The sequence below is a fragment of the Chelon labrosus genome, assembly GCF_963514085.1.
Source record: "Chelon labrosus genome assembly, chromosome: 22".
In the NCBI taxonomy this organism is placed as follows: Eukaryota; Metazoa; Chordata; class Actinopteri; order Mugiliformes; family Mugilidae; genus Chelon; species Chelon labrosus.
Genome location: NC_140355.1, coordinates 15,089,676 through 15,107,499, shown reverse-complemented (window position 1 = coordinate 15,107,499; position 17,824 = coordinate 15,089,676).

The window sequence follows — 17,824 nt, the reverse complement described above, 5'->3', positions numbered from 1 at the left end:
ACAGGAGAGTTCTGGCTAAACTGTCCTCCACGCTGGACAATGAGTCCCACCCCCTGCACGGTGACCTGACGGGACTGAGGAGCAGCTTCAGTGACAGACTGCTTCACCCTCGATGTGTCAAGGAAAGATACAGAAGGTCTTTCCTTCCTGCTGCTGTTAGGCTCCACAACGAGCACTCCTAATATGTGCAATATATCTATTATTTATTATATCTGTGTCATTTCTGCATGCTGTTGCAAACTGCAATTTCCCCATTGTGGGACGAATAAAGGTTTTTCTTATCTTATCTTATCTTATGCAGGCATCAGATTTTAAGGCACATGAAACAGGAATTGAATCATTGATTAGGCTGTATTTTACTGTAATTCTAAATAATCTGTGAGACAAATCTGTACAGTGTTTGAAGGTCTTTTGAAGATGTTGAGGAGAGCTGTAATACGAGCCATTAGCCAGTGGATGGCAGCAGTTGAGCGTCCATTTCCCACCTCACCACTGCCCTCATAAATTATAAGAAATGCAACCATTCCCTCAACCAGGAACAGTCTAAAAAGACAGTCATTTAATATTTCATGTTCTCTTATTAAAAAGATAAATCAGTAAGTGCATTTCCAGGTTTCACACAGGATACTGTCAAACGTCTTTACTTGACAAAGTTCACCCCACTCTGACCTTCTATCCTCCACAGGTCATTGTGTTGCTGTGATGAAAAGGCCTGTTCGAGGGTGATGCGATCATGACAACATCATGAACATGCACTCGGTAAACACCCCAAGGGCATTGAGTTGAAAAAGAAAGTACCTAACATGGCTAGGTGATGATGTAATTACGTATTTGAAAGCCATCATTCACTGTGAAACTCCACCCAAGACCACTCCTGTGTTTGTGTTGGTAGCCAGCACGGCACTGAGATGTGTATCATCTTGTTCAAAGCTCTGAGTTGTACAAAATGTCGTCAGAGAAAGCTGTAGATTATTTCCAGGGCCGGCCTTTTTAGATATGGCCGAGCGACACTGAATGACAACTCCTATAAATATGTTATAGGACCACAGGCCTTTCAGGTTCAAGGCTCTGTGATTGTCAGTGCTTTCAAGGCACGCATAGATATACTCCTCCTCCCCTGCCATCTGAGCGTTTCTCATCAGTATTCTCCAAGTGGTGCAGGATTAAACTGTGTCCTCAGCTCTTACAGCTCAGGGACCGCCTCTCATTCCTCAGATTTCTGGGGCCCACCTCAAAGACCCAGAGCCTAAAGCTGGGGTTTTCAGAACAACTGGAATCTTTATTCAATTATGTCTGTGGCCGCCGAGCCTGTCACCAGCGGGTTACCCCCTGGTTCAAAGCCCTAATGCTTCACTGGAAGTCAGGCAGGGGTGAAGCCACATGATATTTGTGCTAGTGTTTCTATATGTACATGAGTGTTTCCTGGTGCTGGAACCCCTCCCGTTACATTCCTGTCAAACAATTGAAGGTCAAGTAATGAAATGGAAAACAAGGCTTTGTAGATGCTGGAAGATGTGTTAACAGCTAAAAATGAACCACAATGTTCTGACGTGTGTGTGTGTGTGTGTGTTTGTATGGAAATTTAATTTCCGGTCAACATTCTTCCACATTACAAATAATTATTTTTTAATTTAGTAAAATGCCAAATTTAATCATCAAGTTTTGTCCTTTCCCTTTGTGTCTTCTGTCCATATTCTCAGAAAGGCTTCAGCTCATGCAAGTAAACAAAAAAGAGGTGAATGCAATCACATGTGATTCATCTCTCCATAAACGGACATTTTTTCCTGTAAAACATCCTGGGAGAGCTCGGAGCAGAGTGTGGGTAGTTTGGGCATCTGGTGAAGATGCCTCCTAGGTGCTTCCCACTGAAGGTTCACCAGGCAACCTGGGGTAAAACTGAAACAGAATTTGCTGGAGGGATTACATATCTCATTAGGTCTGGGAATGCCTCGGGATTCCTTACGAAAAACGTTGCTAGGGAATACCTTGCATAGACGGTTGCCTTCACAACTCAACCTCGGATAGGAATGGATGGAACTTCCTCAGATAAGTCAGGAAGGCTCTAATTCTGTAAAATCAGGTACTGATAAAGTAAGTCTATATTATTTATAAATTTGTAAGTTTTTTTTCACTCAGAATACATTGTTTGTTGGTATCCGGTCTGGGAAAATGTATGTTGCTTGAGATGTTAGATACTTTTTCACTTCTCACTAGCTAGTTGATAGCTTAGGCACAGAGAAAACATATGTATATTGATAATTTATTTATTTATTAATAGCAAGTATGGTGCTATTGAAAGACCTGTAAACACACCAAATGTTGGTGGCCCTAAACTCAAATCAGTAATCTTAAAGATGCTAAAATGCTCCATGGAACAGAAGGATTTCAGAGTTGCTACAAGTCTTCACATACACATACTTTTACAGTCCATAGTTAATAAGAGATTAGTGACTGTAGATATTTTACATTTCAGGGAATTAGTATGCCCTCACACCACAGAAGAAGTCTGTGTGAATGCAGACTAGCAAACTGAGGCGTGTTATTTTTACAGCAGAGGTGTTGGGCTGAAACAAATATTAATAGAATCTGCAATTAGACAACAAAATAAAACGCAGGAATATGTTTTGAGCTATTTTGAAGGAGACGTCGCAGCGAGGGAGAAGGTGGGCGCAGGTAACAAGCCACACCTTGTGAAAGATGACATCAAGACAGCATGAGTAAGCCTGCAGCTGTTCTTATTAAACTTCTCTCCAGGTGTCTTAAGATTCACAAGAAGAAAAAAATACACAACTGAGAGAAAACACGGAGCATTTGAGGATCTTTTCCTGTAAACAACGTGGCTGGTCAGCATGTTGTTGTGCACTGTATGTGGCAAACTGCAGCGTGCACATCCATTAATCAAACTGAACCACTGGGAGGATCTGTGTGTGTGTGTGTGTGTGTGTGTGTGTGTGTGTGTGTGTGTGTGTGTGTGTGTGTGTGTGTGTTCTTGTTTTTATTGAGTTGTGGGGGCCAAACTCTCATGGAATACTAATATTGTGGGGCCATGTTGTCTTGTGGGGTCATTCGGGTTAGACAGAGATAGATAGGTTAAGGGGATGAAAATGTACTATATCAATGGAAGGTCCTCACATAGATCAAAACACAAGCTTGTATGTGTGTGTTACTACTTGTGTTACTAACATTCTGGGGACCTTTGTTACACTATACTATTTTTGGAGACCAAATGTCCCATAAGTCTCCAGAAGATCAATGTAAGTCAGCGTATGGTCCTCTGAAGTGACGTAAACACGACTGAGAGTGTGTGCCAGAGAGATGGAGTCTATGTGCTCTGCAGAAAGTAATATAAACTTGCGCAGACTGGATTTTTATTTCCCTCTGTACAGACAGAAAAGTCAAGCAGAAGGTCACGGTCAGGGAATTATTTGAACAATGAAAGTAAATTTAAAATAATACTTTTGGTTTTTGGATGCAATTTCCTCAAGACAGCAGAGCATTATTAAGGCTAAAAATATCTCGAACTTTGAGGCAAAAATTTGGCTTGCAGCGCCAGCCAAGTCTTCATTTTGTCTACATTTGTTTATTCAAAAACAAGCTTCCAGCTGATCCCTGGACCGGAGATTGCTTCACAGCTGTGGCCCATTTCTCCTCACATTCTTGGACTCTTGTGAATCATTCATTCAGATGGCGTTTTAATTATAGTTTGAAACCATAATCTCCCTAAACTGCCGGCTTACGTTTCTGAAAACAATTAGTCTTCAAAGTTGAACTGCATTGTCAGAGGTGGATGAGGTTTTTTAAGAGAAAGACTTACAGTAAACACATTAACAGCACATGGCAATCCATGGCATGCTCTGAACATGTGAACTTCTAAATAAATCTTAAATAAAGTCAATGTAATATCGATCCTTAGCTCATCATGACCATCACCAAGAAAGTAATTAAGTTGATTTCCTCAATAAATGTTAATGATATTATTCCACTACTAATGATGATAATAGTCCAGTGACAATAAAAATGGCCCTTTTAAACACATCATGTTAGCCTTTTGATAATCCATTTAATGGGAGAGTGCAATAAACTTGAAACTCCACATTCTTTCTGCGCACGTTTGCTCAGAGTATTTGAAAGATGAATGAAGACGGAATCAATGTGGGGAGAAGGCTGAAAAAAAAGTGATTCTGTCTTGGTTCGTCTTCTTCTACTGAATGAATTCTCTGTTGTCAATAAATTTTTGAACTCCTTCTCGTCTACACAGCTGGCAGATTTGATGCTTCGCAGCGGGCAAAACCAATATTTGGATATCCAAAAGTGCTATGCTCTTTGATGTTTTGTGACATATCAACTAATTTCTCCCTGTTCTGGATGACATTATTCACAGTCCATGTAAACAGTTAAGTGGTAGTCTCTTTCAAACAATGATTTCAGTTGAGTTCAAGAGAATATTTTGTTGTTGTATAAACATGTCCTCTTGACTTGTTGAGGCTCTTTGTCATGTGTTAGATATCCATGAGTTGTTGTGTCATATCCCAAACGACTATTTTAGGCTTAAACTTATCCTTAATTCTATAAAAAGAACAATAGAGAAATCATTAGAGAACATTATTAAATTTGTTTGTTGATTTGTGAAATTAATTATATCAGAAGCTGCACTTCAACTAGCGACCCATATAACAATGTCACAGAGATGTGTTTACGTCTGCATCTATCTCAGACCTGGTGACTCAGGCGACGTGACACGATACCTTCACACTGTAATCCCCAGCAACACGGCTCAAAACGGAAACCAACTCCAAAATGCCTTGGAATAACCACTGACATTTTGTGGTTTGCTAAATATGTCAAGCGATAGCAACATAAAACCAGGCATATAGTGTTACAGTGGTTTGGAAAAACACCAGCCGGTTGCAGCTACAAAGGACATTTACCTGGTTGTGTTTGTTTACACCATGTTTATGTGATACAAACACACAAGCCATTCCCGTTGGGATCAGCTTTCCGGAAGAATAATAATAATAGATAACAGCATCAGCTTTAATGCAGCATGATGACGCTTTAGTCACTTCAAGCGGCGTGACAAACCGCTGAGGTTGCTCTCACTCCTGTGGATCTCGTGATCAAGCCTTGTGCCGTAGACACAAAGAGGTTGGTTACACAAAGGTTCGCTTGTCTTCATCCTCAACGCTGTGTTTATATGAAAACAGAAGTGCTGCCTTCACAATGACTAAGGAGGTCAAAAGAGGTTCGGGATCAGTTCCTTCAAGTAATGCAAGCCCTCCCCTCTTCCTCCTCTCTCTCTCAGTCAAATAAAACCACTGCAATTAGTTTCAATTGGACAGGCAGAAGTATTTCTTTTTAAAACTAAATAGCTTGAAACATTGGAAAAAAAGCTTTACCACGGAATGACATATAATATTCTATAATTAAAGCTGTGACTAAAGGCTGGCTGTGCTGTAGCAGTTTGCCATTAGACCACGTTAACAAACACCATGTCATCTGAAATAAAAGATAAATGTCTTTTCAAAAATAAAAGATATAGTTCTCTGCATTGCTCATTTGCCTCTCATGATCCCTTGATAATTACTTTGAGGTCATCCTTATATCTTTATGCTTTGATGCTGCCTTCTACTGTTTATAATCAGTATGCAATTACCTTTACAGAAGCTTTGCTATGTGCTGAAAAAACAAAAAACTGTACAAACAGAAGGCCTGACTACGTATTATTTATGCATGTGAGAAGATTTAGTGTAGCGTGAGCAGCCCACATATATATTTCTGGCACAGGGATCAGCAAAGGTAGGCCAGTCCTAGGACATCTTGAGGACAAATTAGATGTGGATGAACCAGAACTAATTTCTGGATGAAAAAGAACGACATATATTGTGCGGAAAGAACACTGACAAATCACATGTTGCATATCCATTGTTAACCAATTAACTGTCAGGCTAAATTGAGCTGGACCAAACCAGTCAGACTGTTTCTCAAAATATACATGAGAAAAAAGAAAGCTTAGTAGCCTGGCCTGAAATGTTTACCAGACTGGATTCTTATCTGAATTTGTGTCTGGTAACACAACATTTGGATGTTATTGGCAGCGTGTTTCATCTGATAAAGAGAAAAAAATACTTTTGCACACAATTGGAAAGTCCTAGAAGAAATTAGAGCAATATATTATGTGATGTACTGTATGAACCTTGACAAATGCCTTAATCGTTGTTAACTGTTCGTCCTGTAAAGTTATTCCACTGTCAATATCTTTTCCAACAAATGCAAACACTGCACTTCTCTGCTGTTACTCTTGCGTTCTGGGAGCTGCAGATCTTTGCAGGGCAATAATCAACGGAGCGAAAAAACATTTCCAGGCCAGGGGAAATTCGGTCTTGCTTCCAGGCTAACCTTTAGTGACCTACACAAAGAGCCATGTTATTGTTCCCATTGGATATCAGGTTGTTTTTTTGTTTTTTTTTAGACTTAGGCTGTGTTGTACGTCTGCTTCCACAGTCTTACACCATGGTCCTTAGCTCCGGGGTACTGAAGAGAACCAGATTAGTTTGTTTTCGTGCTTCTGATCAAAGCTGCACTAATCACTAGGTTTACGTATATCAACAATGGGTCAAATGACAGTGTAACGTGGCACTCTTTATATTGCATCCCCAACACCAAACAATAAACAGACAGAGTCCACAACTGCCGAGTGAAAGTAATGGAGCAGTAAGCAGCTAAAGGGTCGGATATTTTACTCAGGAGTCGGTGGAGGCCAAAACAAAGGCAAAAACAGACTTAATGTTGGACTTAAATTCATCTGATGAACAGAAAGCGATACTCCAAATGAAGCTGTCTTTGCTTCCTCTTCCCTCTTTCATCACCAGGGAGAAAAGGAAACAAAGCTTCAGAGGCATCTTTCCTATCCTGAGTCTTGCTCCCTAGATTCATTCCCTTCCCTTAACCCCTCGTATCATGTCCCTTACAGAACTTCCTAGCATCCATTAAGGCCCATGCCTTCATGTTAGTGCAATGGAGACAAATTAGTATTGCTTTAAATGTCTATACATGCGCTTCACCCCCCTTCATCTAACAGTCAGAAAGTACTTTACATTATTGTCAGCTGCAATGTCTTTCTGCATGATTCAATTGACGCATACCACAACCAAAAGGATTTTCATCTACCTTGACAATGTGTAACCAGCTGCAGCCATCCTCACAGTAAGTTTTGGCTGTTTGGATCATTAATGGCTTTTATTTCTCACTGGACAAGTGTGTTAAAATAATCAATTGAAACCATTTATCACTTTTAACACGTGACGGTGTTCGGAGCATATTCCATGTTTATATAAAGGTCAGGCAGTGAGTCAGCTGCCTCGGGAACTAGATGAATTTGGGACATCGGCCGCCTCTGGGTCTGGCTGGAAAATCCTCTCACCCTTGAGACCTTTGCACAGCTACACACACACTAGACACATCTAGACACATAAATGCAGTGAATTCTATCTGCGGCATCCTGAACCTCGACTGAGTGCGTGCTGGTGCGTATGCATCTCTGTCAGCCTGACCACACGGGGACGCAGGGAGTCGTGTGGCTGGCGTCACTCTGTGGTAAATTAGTAGTCATGTTATAAACAGATTATTTTAGTCTCTGATTACGTGCTCACCAAATGATGGCTTAGCCTAAGCACCAGTGACTCTGCCCAAGAGCACCCTTTCTGATTACACAGAGGAGGTTTTGATGATAATTATTATACTAAAGAAAGCTGCACAGAAACAGGATAAGGTATTCCTAAGAACTAAAAGATTCTTACATGCCCAGAGGGGGATTGTTACTGTTGAAATTATTAGGGAGAAACAGAAAGGTAGCGAGGTATATTTATTCCAGTTGTGTACAATTTTGAATACTTTTTTATGTTTCAGATGTGATCGTGTGGCCCTAAGAAGACATCTGTCCTTTCAACCTTTACCACAATGTAATTTAATCAACAATTTAAAGACAAAAATCACAAAAAAGCAAAAGGATTCAGTCAAAACAATTCTTTCCTCCCTCATTATTATGGGATTTATCTCAAGACTCTTCATCAGGACAAAACTACTTGACTCTAGATAAAGTAACAACCAGTTACCACAGTAAAAATGCTGTTTATGTGTGTGCCATCAGTATGGAGGACCTAATGACCTCTCTTCCTCTTTAACGTGGCAGGGGACATTTCTCTGGCTAATGGGTATTTTTCCTTTACCCATTTTAAACACTTGTTGCAGATAAAGCTTCTGTACTTTCCACGAATGCTTGTACTGTGATTTTCACCTTGAAAACATGAGGAAACATTTTAAAATGTTTAAAATTAACTCTTGACAGGTGTCCTCAATGCTATGTCACATTTTCTTAAGGTTTCCCTTTCCATTTCCTTCTCTATTTTTCTCCGGATGCAGCTGTTGTTCTCCATACAACCAGGAAGTGAGAGAGTTAAATGTTCCTGTGTGCAGCTCTATGCAGCACTAAAGACACAACTCAGATTTTCTGTTGCAATCCATTCCCCGATACACAAAACTAAAGAAAACATTGCTGCAGGCGTCACATTCGGAGGGAAAAGGGCGGAGGGTGAACTACATCCTCTCCGCAAATCTTACCCAACCACCTCCCTCTCATAAATGCATGCACTCATGCTCTTCGTCACCAAATCAAACCATGTCATTTCAGGAAAACCAAATGAGGGTGTTGCCTTTTTTTTGGGGTGAAGCCACGTCATGTTGCTGGTAAGAGCAATGGCTGTGGAAATACCATAACAGAAACTGAGTCACTCGGTCAGAGTGGAAGGAGAAGTGGTGACTAGAAAAAAAATAATTGCTTCACCAAAACGTGATATGTGTCCTCCTGTATGTCTATGTCTGTGTGGACTGTGGTCATTGCTGATACTATTGTATATTTTTTTTTACACAACCCTAACCCAAAGGGACACAAATAAGAGTGAGATAGGAACCCCCTCTGACACCCCAAGCAGGGTCAAATGCAGGCCATTGTTGGGCCATCACTGAATATATTGGCCCCTAGTTTTTACACTGTGTTATGCACCATTGGCACTAGTCGGATCCCTGTCAGCAGACCGAGAATATTGAATCGATGGAGGAGTCCATCAGTGAGAGCGATCACTCTGATTAGCCGTCCAGTTTAGCAAATCAGTGTATCAGAAACAACAATATTCCAGCAGTTAACAAAAACCCTGCAGCGATGGAACCAACGATCGACATGGCGGTTTGTCTTTTTTCAAATGTGAATACAAACTACTGCCCGCTGCTGGTGTAGAGAGTTAATTCTTCTCGTGCATTCGTAAAAATGCAGGCCCCAGATGGCTGCTGGTTGCAGTTTCTGCGGCGTGTTCAAGTGCAGGTGAGGCAACATCACGGTCGGCCTGTGTCGCTGCTAGCCCTTTGATGTCAGTTCAGTTTGTCTAGGTCTTTAGAAAGATTAGACCTCTCGCGTTGACCTTTAACCCATTCACCGTCAGCGAGAGAAGACGTCGCTCCGCAGGAATGTAGGTCATGTTGTTCCCAAGACAGAACCTAAAAAACTTACCCTGAGTATCACACAATTTTCATACTATGGTAGGACTGCATTTTTTCACAAGTAGTGCAACTCAAGTTTAAGCCTAGACAGAGAGTCTGCCCACATTAAGCCAGTTAAAGTCAAGAATGGCCTGACTTGGTGGGAGATTTCCCAAACCGAGTGATAACAGGAGTTTGGAGTTCCATTGTCCAAAGGGTAAACTGAGCTCTGGGGAGAATAATGAAGTAGCCTGCCAGATGGGGGTCAGAGGTTTTCACTTTCTTTCAATGTTTTCACTCATTTTAAACATCAAAATGTGGCTTGTATTTACAAGAAATCACTTTTTCATTCAGTTTTTTTTTTTGATAATTTAAGAAAACTAGGCAATAAAATGAGCTCTAAATTGTGTATATAACACCAAGCATAGATTAGTCCGGTAATCTAACAGAGTTTCTTTGTTGTGCTAGGCCCTCTTCTTAACAGATGCTGCACAGTTTTGTTATTTGCCAAGAGGAACAAATGCAAAGAGTGAGAAACTGAAGCTAGTATGGACATGTCGTTTTCACACGAGAGGGAGAGGAGTCTCAAATTTAACTTTCATTCTTTTGCAGCTAACTCGCAGAAGCAAAATGGGTTAAAACGTAAAATATAATTAAAAGCATCAAGCAATGTGGTGCAAATGGAAAGTTTAGTCTGTGCAGCGTGTGCAGACAAGCAAGCTAATGCTTCAACAAAGAAATGCACTTTAGTCAGAACGTACTTCTCAGTTGAAATAATCTCTTCTCTTTTTTCTCTCTCATTGCCCGTTTTCATTCAGGCCAGAGAACGATCTCGCCAGGGTGTCAGACTGCAGATCAGTTAAAACCCACTTAGACTTTTTGCTTGAAGTTTGCTTTTAACAGGTGAGAAAAGGGAAGTACAGTGTTTGTGCCTCAGCTTGATTAAGGCTCCACGGTGGGAAAACTGGCAATGTTCTGCACTTTGTGAAAAAGATACAGACCCTCCTTCCGAACCGAAGCACTCAAAGGCTTGTTGTCAGTAGCGCTCTGAATTAATTACGTCTGCTCAGTCTTGAGTGACACAAGCGTTTTCAAGTTGAAACTGTGATTGCACTACAACACTAATGAACACGTTCCATTATTCCTTGAATGTAACATTGCCATTATGTAATCAGCGGCACGTCAAGTCATGCCTTTTTAAAGCAACTTAATTCCCTGCTTTTGCATTCACGCCAATTTCCCGTGCTGCTTCAGACAGACATTTAGATTAATCAGGCCTGACTTGAGCGGCTGTCGTGCTGAGGAGGAATGCTCCTCTTGACTCTCTCCGTGTTTGAGGATAATTGGGACTGATTACCGCCTCTTACTGTGTGTACTCGCTGCTCACTGATGAGGAAATGCTTAAACACAAAGATGCTCACAAACACGCTTTGCAAATTCGACATACAGATGAAGGCTTATTCCTGCAGACACACACACACACACAGAGCTTCCCTCTTTATCTGCAGCAGTACATACCTGTAGAGGGGGGAGCTTGTTTATTTGAGCTGTTGTGTCTCTTAAAGACATTCCAGAAGGTGTTTTCCCACGCCGAGGGTGGTGCTGGTAGTCAGGGTAGAGGTGGATGGGCTTGAGGCCGCGGACCTTCTGGACTTTGAGTTGATAGCTGGTGCACAAACTGACAAAAAATTCCTCGTGTGTCCACCGGAATTCATAACACACATTCCTCTGAGACATGTCCGGACATGTTAGAAAAGAAAAGACCACTTTTCTTTCTCACAGTTCTGGTTGTTTGGTAAACGGGATGTGGGTTTTACGCATGCATGTACTTGTGGCTATTCGGATGAGGGGATTTAAATGCTTCAGGATTGTTGTTGTTGTTTTTCCCCTTTTGTGTCTCAAATCAACACGCTGCTGCAAGACGGAAATGTTAAATTCGGCGCTTCCAGGTTTACAGAAACGGCTGCAACAGTGAGGCTTTTTTTTCTTCTTCTTTTTTTTTTTAAGTGTTGGATAATCCAGCAATCATTAGAGACACAGTTGAGAGAAAAATACAAGCATGGAGTTGCCTCGAACGGTGTGGCTCCATAATAGATCTTATCAATGTGGCTCTTGTTGCCAGACAAGAAGTGATGAAAGACAACGGTTCGCTCTGTCTATTTATGCATAGACACATAACGCACACACAGGCACCGTTCACTATTATATCCCCCTGCAGCATCCCTAAAGCTCCCACTGTCAACGTACATCAGCAGCTTTTTAAGTGAAACCAGACCCCCCCGGACATCAGAGGGCCAAAGCAGCAGAGCAGAGAAGAAGGACCCCTCCCTTTCATTCTCACCACCAGCTGCCAGAGAGGGGCAGCTCGGTGCCCCGAGTAGCTGATTTATACCCTGCAGGTGTCCGGCATGTTCATGCGCATGCATGCATAAGCCCATGCACGTGTAATGTCAGAGCCAATCGGCCCCTCAGTGTATTTTACCATTTAGTTAAGGTCATGAAGTGGAACACTGAGATGAATGCTTCACACTTCGAGTCCACTCCATTAATCTGCACTGTAAATCCCTGCCTCAGAGAACTTCCTCTCTATTGTGCAGTCAGTTTGTGTTTGTCGCTTCTCCATAATGGACACGTGATACATTACCTTTGCTCTGTTTCAGCTTTATAGTTTGGTATTTTCTCATAAAAACTTAAATAAAATAGAGCACCACCAAGTTTATGCTTGTGTAAGATCACTAAATGTGTATTAATACGCAGCTAAAACTAGTTCCCAACAAATTCCCAGTTTCTATGACATTTTTTTAGGAAATAAAATGTTACATTGGCATTTTTGCATCTCTAGCAAATGTCCCAGCAGACAGGCTGAATTCACCACACATGTATATTAATGCAAACATACTTTTGTACTAGTTACTGGATTTCTATTAGATAACGCATGTGGCCAAAATGCGAAAATTTCCTAAACTAAAAAAAGACTTTGGCTTGTGTGTGCAGTCAAAACAAAATTGCTGCATACCGTCTCCAGTTCCTGTCTGCTGAAAACTCGGAGACGTTGAGGCCGTACCTGCTTGCCTGCATCTCTGTGAATTTCACAGGATATGCAGATTGTGTGCTGTGGGTCTGTTGACACATGCCAGGGCAGATAAATGCACATACCAAGTATGTATTTTCTTTACAAGGTATTTACAAGATTATCATCAAGTTTAGAAGCTCTGCAATCAGTTTTACTTTTGTAAATCTAGGAAGGATTTTACAGATTGCATTATCTTTATTTTTCTTTTCCAATCCACCTGTTTGTTTTTTTTCCCTGCAGTGCTTTCCTTGTCTCCCTCTGTCTTCTTTCCTGATTAAACCAGACTCTCCTTCCCTCAAACACCATCTCAGAGTGCTTCTCTTGTTCCGTGTTCCCAGACTGATAGACCTGATAAAGGGCGTACTATTAGAAAAGATCGTAAGGAAAAGGAGGAGATGATAAGAAAGAAAGAAAGAGGGTGGGCACTGGGGTTGTTGAGGGGGGTCAGGTCATTGCAGACTGCTGAATCAGCTCTTCAAAACACCCATCGCACGATCTATTCCCGAGTTTCCCCAGGGAGCTGTTATGTTCTCATGGCTACACTCTCTATATAACGGGAACATTCATAGGACAGACAGCACTTAGTGACAGGGATCACATTACTGGGAAGGCTCCACATAGCAGCTCATATAGCCAACAATGAGTCAAAGCAGAAAAAAAAGTCCATGCCTGTGTGGTTTTAAACACGACGGTGATGAAGGCTGGGACGTTAGTTGGGTCACCGTGCGGCGTTATTTCCACATGTCCCAGAGGAAATGCATGAAGTCAGATGCACTTAAATGTAACGTCTTTACACATCTGTCAAAACAATACAGTTTGTCCTCGGCTCTGTCTTCCTCATGTGGCCCCCGCATTCAGCCCACACGGTGCATCTCAACATCCGAACAATAGAGAGAAACCCGAGTAGGTCAAGGCTGTCACAGAAATCACTTAAAAGCCAGCTGAGCTGACCAAACGGCTCCGCGAAACGCTTCTAATTGGCCGACAGGAAGGAAGCAGATGAATACCAGGAAGTAAGGTTCACTGCAAAAGATCCGACGGCCGCCGTGGCCTCGCTCGCTTGTGGCATGAAAATTTCCCTGAGTCTGCCCAAGTCTGGCTGCTGTTGCCTAGCAACGCTGATTATCTTTAATCACTGAGAGACGTTTATCTGCTCGTGACTGGAAAGTGTGACCTGCCCTTCAGTGAGGTCACAAAGATACGTGTGGAGCCATGATATCCTGCGGCGCATCTGAGCATCATCAATTAGCCGCTCTGCTCTATCAGTCATAATCTGTTATGTGGGTAAGTAATGTCGAGAAAACCCGCCATGGTGTAATTTATAATATGTCGTATAGAAATTCAATTGTGAGGCCATTCACATTTCAATAATCATGAGTGGCAGGAATAAAATACCTGAAAAATCAAGGTAATTTATCACGTGGATGCACACATTTAAAAACTATTTTACCACAAAGCAGCCATTGATTTCCAATTACCTGATCGGTCTAAGCTACTTTAATGAACTGTCACTGGCAGATTGCATTAGCGGCTAATTAAAGCTACCGTTAGCGGCATGAGTTGGTTGAAAATGCTAACATTTCTATGTTTACACCTGTAAAAGGAGTTTTAAATAATGACTTGGTGGCTACATATCAGGCATTGCTTCTACCACAGAGGTTTTTTTCCTCATTAATTTCAGAATAAAAGTGGCTGAATAAGTACTCTGACTATTTAAATTAGTAAACATAGCAAAGCAACAGTTTTAAAATACTTGGTTGCAAGCAAATCAAATCAAAAATCAAATATTCCTAAGTACCCTTATCAGCGTATGTATTACACATCAAAATGGGCTCTGTCAGTGTTTTATATTTACTATTAGATTACTGTAACTGATGCATCGACATGCAAGCAGCCGATTTTACTAATTTTAAATGCCGTCAAGCGACACTGCACTTTATTGCATTTTATAATTTATTTCCAGTTCATTGTATTTTATGTCATTCATTATATCATTACAGATTTTTGAGGTCCTAATCTGCTAAAGTACAATATGTGCCTCTGAGATATGGTAGTAGTAGAAACTGTCATAAAGTTAAAATGTGCTGAAGTACAGTGCTTGCTTGAATAAATTTACATTTCAGAGTCACAATCAGCACTCCATCTCTGTTTTCTTTCTTTCTTGCTCTCCTTTTATCTCCATGCTTCCTATCTCCCGGTTGATCTGCTTTCTCTTTCTCTGCCTCTCGTTGCATGTGTCCGTCTCACCTTTCTTCCTCGGACCGTGCTCGTGGGGAAACAGCAGGTAAAGACTTTTCTTTCAAGGCTCCCTGGCACTTCAAGGCCCTTACAGAGACTATAAATAATTTATTATGGGTCTGAGGCGTGTTCTTTTTAAATTCATCTTGCATGGGGTATCGCCTTCTCTTGTACATCTAAAACGTGTAAAAGTGGAGGAACAAAGGAAATGAAAGGAGGGAAAGAAGAAGCAGGAGGAGAGTACGGAAGATATACCAAATGTTGAGCCAAAGCCTGGCGTAAGCCCACTTCTTTCATCAACTACAACATCTACGTTTATCCTTTAAAAGCATTGTTGATTCTCTAACACCGCCTGAGAGCTGGTGGACAACTTAAGCCAGCTGGATTTACTGTGTTGGGGCGTTAAAAGACAGATCAACACTCAGGGACATATATAAACATTTTGTGCCACAGGACAGAAAGAGACAGCTAACAAAACCGCCGTAGATATTAATCAACCTACTGATAGGACGAGACAGGTGTCAGGATGTATGCATGCGTGTCCATGACAGCTGTGGTTGTCATACGTGTTTGACGCAGGCCTTCCCAGGTGTTGCCTCCTGGGCTTCACAGTGGGCGCTGCATTTTCCTGTGTGTGTGTGTGTGTGTTGCGCCTGTCTGAGGGCAAGCGAACGCTTTCATGAACGTGAATGAGTTTTTTACTCAGGTTTCAACGTCGGTGTAACGCGCAAGTGTACGTGTCGTGTCACGCCTTTGTTAAATCGATCGTTGGCAGTAAATCTCATGCCTTGCCTCAAAGCAGTTGGCATGGAGAGACACAAAGAGAATTTTCTTTAAGCTGACTCAGCTCTCATGCTTGCGTTCTTCCCGTGCCAAAGCCCAGTCAACGCCTAGATTAAACAAAGGAAAAAGATACCTTTTACCCATTGTGTACTTGTTCCTGGCTCCATTGTGAGACAAGCACTGCTATTGAGATACTTTAAACTTGATTATTTAATGATAATTTAATGTCACATTGAAATATGAATAAAGTTTATACTGAGCTGCTCCCTTTTCATATTGTGCCTCTAAAACATCGGCTGCATCATTTGGGTTTTTCTGACACTTTGCAGTTTGTAGCTAATCATTCATTCATTCATCCATCTTCTGTAACAGCTTGTCCTGTAAAGGGTCGCATGGGGGGCTGGAGCCTATCCCAGCTGTCATTGGGTGAGAGGCGGGGTGCACAATGGACAGGTCACCAGTCTATTCCAGGGCACAGAGAGACAGACAACCATTCACACTCACATGTACACCTACAGCCAATTTAGAATCACCGAGCATGTCTTTGGATGGTGGGAGGAAGCCGGAGTACCCGAGAGAACCCACGCAGACACAGGGAGAACATGCAAACTCCACACAGAAAGGCCCAGTCGGCCCATGGATTCGGATACCCGGAAAACTTCTTGCCGTGAGTCATCAGTGCCAACCACCACGCCACTGTGCCGCCACTGCAGCTAATCAGTATAAATTAATTCATGCTTAAGTTTATATTGATGGATTTGATAACATGCAGATGTGTAGCTGGCTCCACACCGGAATTAATGCACCCACTTCTAAATGTGGTCAAAGGTTCGATCTCTTAAATGCGATCTCAATGCATCCTGGGCGGGTGTTCGCACTAGGAGTTGAACGGCTTCAGATTTTTTAGTCGTCCAATATGCGGTGAAAGTCGAGTCGACGTCGACTAGTCAATGACGTCACACATAAAAACGCAGTAGAAAGTAATGCTTTGCATCAATGAAATCTGTGTTCTTGACCTGAATACATACTGTAGCGTCTCACGCAAAAGAAGCTACGCAGGTTTTTCTGCAAGATAATGGAAGCTTAAACACGAGCTACTGTCAACACCACAAACCTTTCCTAACGTTGTTGCCTTTCCTAACGTTGTATAGTGATTTCTATATTTTATATTTTTTCTTTCTTAACTACCTGAACTGTTGACTCTGAGAGCCCTGCACAAGATTTCCAATGGATTGTTGGTTTATGCACAAATGGCCAAATAAAGAACCTTGAACCTTGAACCACAAACACCGTCAGCTTGAGACGTCTAATATGCGAATCTCACTCTACAACCACAGCAATAATGTCAAGTAATAGAACACAACATAACAGAGCTGCAGATATGTTTAGCCTACATAAAATGGCACAGTCAATAGCATTTAATAGGATTCTTCACAGTGTGTTGTAAGATAGCATAATGTAGCCGGGATAAGAAAACGCGGTATATCTCTGAAGCCTTTTCTGTGTATAGCAGCTAAAGGTCTAATAACTTTTTACCAACAAATTGTTGATGTGTAGCCTCCTTCTCTCTGTTACCGCAGGACATTTAGTGAAGTTGTTAATTGATCACCGCTGAGAGGACTGTTTGGACCATTCCTCAGCTAGTGTTAACGGATCCCTTTTCAGATGAGTGTGCAGTGCTTTTGTTGTATTTAAGGACTGACTAACATATTCTGCATGTCACGGTAGAATTGGCTTCATCTTGGATTTCCACACACTTCATGAACCGCTGCTAGTTTGCTGCAGTGACCCACAGGAGTCCTCCCCTACCTTCTTGGAGGCGACTTCCTGCTTAAAGCATCATGGCACAGCAGTAAAGTCGACTACAACCCTTAATCCACCCCGTCTTTTACGCTGGCCACTTGCGATTGGATCATAATACAAAGTCTGAACAGGCCTTCTGATTAGTCCTACATACAGTATAAACAGCCCATGAGTAAATTTGAACACCAGTGAGTCAGTCATTATGTGTGTGGCTTATTTTAGTCACAACCAGCTCACGAAGATAAAAAAAAAAAAAAAGATTGTGTGTTATCGCTTTCTGGCCTTGCCGGTGAGTATGCCATTCATCTACACCGTTGTCGTCGTCATCCCATTCTGGTAAAGGGTTGATCATGAACAAGCTTGAACAATGAGAGAAGTGTGTGAAGAAGTAGCTGTCAC